Here is a 7367-nt window from a genome sequence, read left to right as displayed (position 1 = left end):
GATTTTGTAAATGTTTGTGAAATCCCCACGATACAAGGATTAGTGCACCGTTTACGGGTGGTATTTTCCTTCAACTGTTATAAGTTATTCTTCATAGAAGGGCTTAGTTATAATTGATAACGTTTTAAATCTCTGATGACCTATCAACTACCTATCAGCGGCTGTCTAATGCAAAGATAGCAAATCCAAAGAAGGAATGAGAAAACATCATATTAAGCAAGAGTCAGTAGTCCCTTATTTCAATCGACAAGCATAACCCAGAAATAGTAAGTACCACTAACAAATGCAAAAACAATGGCCACTTTAAATACAAACTCATTTTTGTCCTACCTACTATCTATACCTACAACATATACATCTGTCACTCTATTAGCTCCAACTCCAGCCAAGACTGTCCTGCTGACCATACCGCCTCCACGGACAGCAGCGCAATCAAGATCCCTGTTCGATTGAGTTATGATGACTCGCGAACGGCGACGGAATGTAACCGCATCGGTCTGACTCTGCCCTTACGATTTTATCGCCCACAATAATAGATTGCGGCTACTTGGCCCTTGATTGGAAACCACTGAACGATGCCCTTAAATTTGAAGAAGGTTTATTTGTGGTAAGAGATATGGACTCATTCGAGAATTTTATTAAAACCTTTTTTGGTGTTGTCTTGAATCTTGTGTTGATGTGTAATCAAATTCTTCTAGAGATTCGTGTTCAAGTGAAAACTGTATTACCACAGAAGATTTGAATAAAAAAATCGAATTAGACCGTGAGACGAAAAATATCAGATGCAACATGTATTTTTTCTTTTGTCGCGTAAACTAATTTTTGAGATCATACTCAAAATGAAATTGTTGAAATTTTATGTGACGTCACTCATCAGAACAAATTTTACAAAGAAGTGACGTTGCTAGCCCACAATTCCATAGTTTTCAATACTTTCACCATCCCTAATACGTTTCATATGCGTATTTATTTTATATTAATTTAATAAAATAAAAATACAAATCCCACACTTTTAAATCGAACTATAAGTAGAGTATTATTGATTTAAGGTAGACAAGTATTTGAGTTACTTTAACTATTCCTATTGCTGCAACAATCAATCATTGATCTTACAAGATTGACGTATGTCGTTGGTAATAGAATGTTAATAATGGGTAGTCTGGTTGGAATATGTGTAGCGAGATTGTTGGTGCTGACTTACCACTATCTTTTACGAAATTTTAAAATTAAATGTATAATGCACAGCATACGAATATATTATGTTTGATCTGGATTTATTCCCCTTTTCGGCATTCATCAATCGCAGCACCTTAGTTCCTTAGCTTATCAGGAATTTCCCTACCTAGTTCGTGATTATTTGGTCCAGAAAACGAAGTAATATTAGGTTCGGTTAGTAAGAGTCTGAAAGTACCCATTTTCTTACTCAAAGAGGTGGGTATCCACGGCTAACCAAATATATCCTCAGGCTTAAGAATATCAAATTTAAATTTGTCTATCGAACACATGGTTGGGTAATGCCAAGGCACCAAAACAGTTGCAACATCTAACTGTCGCTCTGGTAGACAAAACTGTCTCGTATACAAAAGAATGACACGACAAAAACAGCAACTTTCTGTAAACCTACAAGTCTACAACCAGTTGTATCAGCTATGTTCATGTTCTTAAATACCACGCAAATTGTCGTTATAAGTCATTGCTTGCCTTTTCACTTTGATATCTGATCTTGTTAACAGCTGTTTGCTTGTTAATGTGGCAGAGACCTTGACATATTATTTTTATCTTGTGTCATGTGATCATGTCAGTCTGATGCCGCCCTAGCGAGGAATTGTTGGTGCGTTACAATTGATCGAGATTATGGCTTTGGCATTCATCTTGAGATGGGTATTCGTCTTGTGATCGTTTTTCAAAGTGTAGTGTTGAATCGCTATAGTTGTTTTTTTTTTAATAAAATTAATACTGACCTAAGGAATTTTGTATAGCGGGCGGTTTTCGGATCTCTAATACGAATGCTGTTGAAGGGAAACCGAATTAAGAATACCCAATCTAAAGAAACAAGTTTAAATCAATAATTTCACATCAACTCCCAACATTTTATACCGTTTAAATCTATATTCGCCTTAACGATTCTATCAGCATTTTGGGATTAAAGATACTTATTTGATTAAGACCAGCCTGAGCTAACGATAAGCTGTTGTGTTATGTGTTCGCTGTGTTATGCTTCTGAATTCACTGAATTATGCTTCAGAAGACTGTTGCGTCAACTCAGTAAGTCACAGCTAAAATATTTGCAAACTGCAAAAATATAATAGTAATATTGAGGGTCAGACTTTGTTGCGGATAAAAAGTTTAGGTTAAGTTACCGCTGGCAAGCTAAGATTTGATGAGTGGACCATTATTTGTTTTTCTGTGGCCTCATCATCATCATCATCAGCCTATCGCAGTCCACTGCTGGACATAGGCCTCTCCAAGTGCACGCCACTGAGATATGTCTATATATGTGGCCTATTTGTATGGAACCCTCAAGTCACATTTAAACGGCGTGACTGATTAAAAAACCGATACCTAATAGATTTTAAAAAAATCTAAAAGCGCACGTTTTTACGAGTAAATGTTACTACAATTTTTTTTTTATCAAAATCGGTCCTGCCGTAAATTGCATCGTCATCGGGTTTGAAGATACTCTGAAAATTTCAACCTGCTAGCTTATTGGGAAGTGCCTCAAAATTTAGTTGCAAAAATCCAACCGGAACCAAATAAAAGTCTCATCAAAAGTCAAATCATTGGCATCCCTTATTATACTAAAATTTTAAAAATGTAATTTATTAAGAGCATAATTCTATTAAGACTAAATGAAAACAGACCAGGGTATGCAAATTAATTAACAAAATTAATTACTAAGTCTAAGCTTTAACAAAACATTATTAACTATATAAATAAACTAACAACTGTTTTGGTCAAATATCTCATTCGACTTTTACTCAGCCTTGCAAAGTTAACAACATTTAGATCTAGGTAATATATAGCGTGTGCCTTAAACCTAGGTTAGACCTAGACTAGATTTATATCTATCTGGATATTAATGTGTTCAATAGGTAATTAGGTTTGACATAAATTCGTGCTGATTAGAATTCGTTTTAAAGGCTATTGTTATTGATTCTGTGGGAGATTTAAACTTGTTTTAAGAGACAAGTATTATTCAAGTATTATTGAAAAGAATGTATTGTTTTTTTGTGAAAATGTCAAATTATACAGTCTCTTTATTAGAAACTGCTATTTAGTTCGATGAAGCAGTAGATTCCTGGGTTAAGCAGCACTTAGGTATAGAATAAAACAAATTAAAAAACGTGTCATTTGTTTGTACAAGACCTTACATGACCCTTTGTTTTAAAAACTAAACTTTTTAAAGACTTCTAAACACCATGCTCACCACCATTTTGAAATCGTTACCGTGATCACAGATCACTCAATAGTTACAATTTGGTACCAATCCGATATTATCATTTTCGTCAACAATTTCCTTAACAATAATCGGTCGTGCAGTCGGTGTTTGTGTAACAATTTGTTTATTTTATGTAACAACTATAACATTTATTATTTATCAGTATCTGGCGCCTTCGCTTGTTAACGCAAAACACTATTCTATTATTCCTTGTAAAATTAACTGACTGTTTCATAGCTATGAATATTTTAATCATTTAATTAGAAGTTTTGAGTCTAAGGTTTGTTTATTCCAGTTTCCATTTTGGATCTTGTATTAATGTTACAGGGTTGACGTTAAATGAGATTTTTTACGTAAGTCATGCTGGGTTTTTGGCGAAGAAGCAATAAATAAAATCATGTTTGTCTAGAAAGAAGTTTATAGCCCAATATCTATTTCAAATTCCGTCAATTAATAAGCATAAATTACTTTAAACTACTACCGATCTATAAAACTATAATGGCCGATTCCAAATTAATGGCCGCGGAACACGAGTTATTTAAATGCTTAAACAAAATGTTATTATTGACTTGGATCATTAAATTAACTTGCAGGCAATTTTTCTTACTACCGCTCCTAGTTAATCCGGTTGTCGCCGGCCGACCGGCTCACAGCGCCCCCTGCCGGGAATCGCGACTACGTGCGCAAATAAAATGCTAATTCACCAGTAAAATCTGTTTTGATTAAATTTTAAGTAGACAAGACAGTTTTTTCCTCAACGGCTTAAAGCCGGTTCTGTAATTAATTCTTGGTCGCATTAATAAACGATTTAATTAGGAAAACAGCACGCAACCCGTTTTACAAAACGGAAAATCCAACACACGCCACGACGCCACACATAGCGCTGCGCTGTGGCGAGTAGACGAACTATACCCAGAAACCAACCCCTTTCTCTCAGTGCTGCCACCCTTAAAGAGAAAGTCTACGCGCGCTTTTCTATCCTAAAAGTTCCGCTATTGCCCGCTAGGTGGCAGCGACCCGGAGCGTCCCGAAGCATTCGCGTCACACCGCATAGATGTGTGCGTGACAGAGCGAGACCGCGAGTGAAAAATAAAAAAGGAGAAAAATAGACAGCAATATGTGTGTATACAAAGGCGTGGTTACGTGCATGCAAGCATTTTTTTTATCGCAAAAATGGCCGGAACTTTACACATTTCGCATTAGACTGTAAAGTCGCAACTACATTAGACGCGCTATAGCTTGAACTCTATGCCATTGATGATAAGGTCGAAAATTGAAAGTAAGCTTTGTTCAAATTGCGTTTGGATGCTAGAGTACGGCAAAATAATTGGCGTCACCGGCGTCGCGGCGTCACTAGAGAGAGAGGACATAACATAGCTAGCGTCGCGTCGGAGCGGTGCCTACCGCCGACCGTTAGACGGAGGGGGATGGCTAGTTGGCGAACGTGAACGTTAGACAGAGACATAGCGAAAAAAATGTCCGAAAAAAGCTGTTTTCATTAAAGGTGCGCGCCGCGATAGAAATTACAGAAACATGGGCGCGGTTTAAAAAATGTCAGGGGCGCCTGCGCCCTCGGTAAAAAGCCGGTGCGGAAGTAAAGGGGGAAAGAGACGTTGTTAGTGGGCATTATGTGACGAGTTGCAGTGGCGAAGCGCGCCGCGAGCGGTCGCCACCGGCGCGCGCCAACAAAAACAATAACCGCTAATTATTGCGATTAATAAGCGAATAAGGTTCGTGCGCGCCGACTAGTGATGGCCGATCACATCACTAACTAATATAAACGAGTGCCGAAGTGTTTGTTCTAAGTTGTTTCATACTTTTCGAAGGTAAATATTCGGGTTGTATCGAAAATAACCTTATCGAAGTTTGTGGGCGAGTGAGGGCGATGTGTGGCGAAGTCGTTTTGTTTGTTCAATATCGACTACAGCGATGACTGTGCTGTTTTCCCGCTAAAACTGGTAATGAACGTCTCCGAGCGCGCCTTTTTGTGTGCCTTTTGTTGAAGTGAAAATGTTATAAAAACGTTCGACAAACTGTGAGAAACAACAAGCAATGTTACAAACAATACAGAAAATGCAAATTTAATGCGAGTCGTAAAACTTTGTGCAGAAGGAAAATTGAAGTTTCAAAGCAAATAGAAACGTAGGCAGAAACCACAAACACAATATATTTTACAGGATAAATAACAGTTGCTGTGAATGAGTTTCTCAAAGTAAACCTAATATTACATTAGACCAACTCAGCTCTACAAATTCAATAGTAGAAGTACTCTTAGCTACTCAAGCACATAATGTAAAAAAATATTCCGTGTGTAGAGTTGTACTAAAGCTTCCCTAATCGCTACACTACTCTTGTTCACATGGACCTAAATTATAAGTCTGTTTAAAACTACATGATACTGAGAACGGCAAATTTTCTAAGCAACATATTCTTTTTTCATATCGAAATGAAAAAGTGATTGACCAAAATGTGGCCAAGCAAATAAAAATAATAAAAAGAACACAAAACGAATCCAAACTGCATTCAAATTTCAAAATTAGAATGTTATAGAGTAGATTCATAAAATAGCAGTTAAAATAACAGTTATTTTATAGGGTTGTAAAATCACAGGTGCTATTCCAAAGATAAATAGAAAGTCATTTTTATCGGTAATAAAATGTGACACTATGAAGAGACAAATAAAATATGTGTATCTCGGACGCCAGTGTCGCGGCGTATCTGCTGATACTGTGTGAGGTGAGACGTGGTATTATCATGTTGACAAGTTCCTTAAAGTTGTAGATTTAAATTTGTTAAGACTTTGTTTTAGAATGTAGAGCTAGAAAAGTTGGTGCCTAGTCAAAACTATTTTAACGCTTGCTGTTTTATAAATTTGGCTTTGCTCGATTTTCGTAATGCTATTGAAACACACCAGTTACACCATTTTCATATATTTTTTGATCTCGTGAAAAGTCCCCTAAGAAATTTTCCTGTAAATATAATCAATTTGCTTCATGATATTTTTTTATAAATCATGTTAGTTGGTGGAACTTAAAGACAATATTAAAATAGCAACTTTACAAGTGATACTTACTTTCAATGGCAAATTAAATACTGGCGCTACTTGTAAAGAGAAAAGAGATTTTCAAACTCTACCAAAGATAATTTTATGCTAAACGAACGTAACCCAAGAGACAGACAAAGTTCATTTTATTTTATGTTAGTAAAAACATTTAAAATATCTAAGTTTAATTTTAGAAAAAAAAACTCTACTTATTATAATAATTAAACCAAATGTACAATAACACTGAAAATTCAGTAAAGTATGTAATCTTGATGCTTAGTTCACAAAATTCGGAATTTTCACAATGTTGCCAGCTCAACCAATCAAATTAATTCAAAATCGATCAGCCCACGATTCCTGATTAGCAAGCTGTGTACCGCTATTTTTAGCAGAGCATATCAGATTATGTGCATACAGGTATAGATTAAAAATAAAAATAGAGAAAAAAATATCTTCGCATAAGTTCTTCACTCAGACTCTTGTTTTAATAATATACCTGTTGTAACCTCTATTTATCTATTACACAGATAACATCAGTGATTTCGTAATTATTGTTAAAACTTTAATGTCCCTGCTCTTTATAAAAGTACCGACTTGATGTACGTGCGCCATTAACTTAGACGATCGTATAACATATACAGTTGTAAAATTTAATTTAAACAGATGTCTTAATGGGCTTGTTTAGTCAACTTTCAAAAGATTCTCATCAAATATCTACTACTAATTAGGTTTATTACATCGATACCGTAAGGGACTTGGTTTGACCAGAAAAAGTCAAATGTATGATAATAAATTAGACGCAACAACACCTGTGCCTACTGCGACAGAACGTTACACACTAAATCATTCCAAATTCCGATATCGTAACATAAAAAAAAAATTCGT

This window comes from Trichoplusia ni, chromosome 10 (genome assembly GCF_003590095.1).
Source record: "Trichoplusia ni isolate ovarian cell line Hi5 chromosome 10, tn1, whole genome shotgun sequence".
Taxonomy (NCBI): domain Eukaryota; kingdom Metazoa; phylum Arthropoda; class Insecta; order Lepidoptera; family Noctuidae; genus Trichoplusia; species Trichoplusia ni.
The sequence above is the reverse complement of the archived record's forward strand: the minus strand, read 5'-3'. Positions refer to the sequence as shown.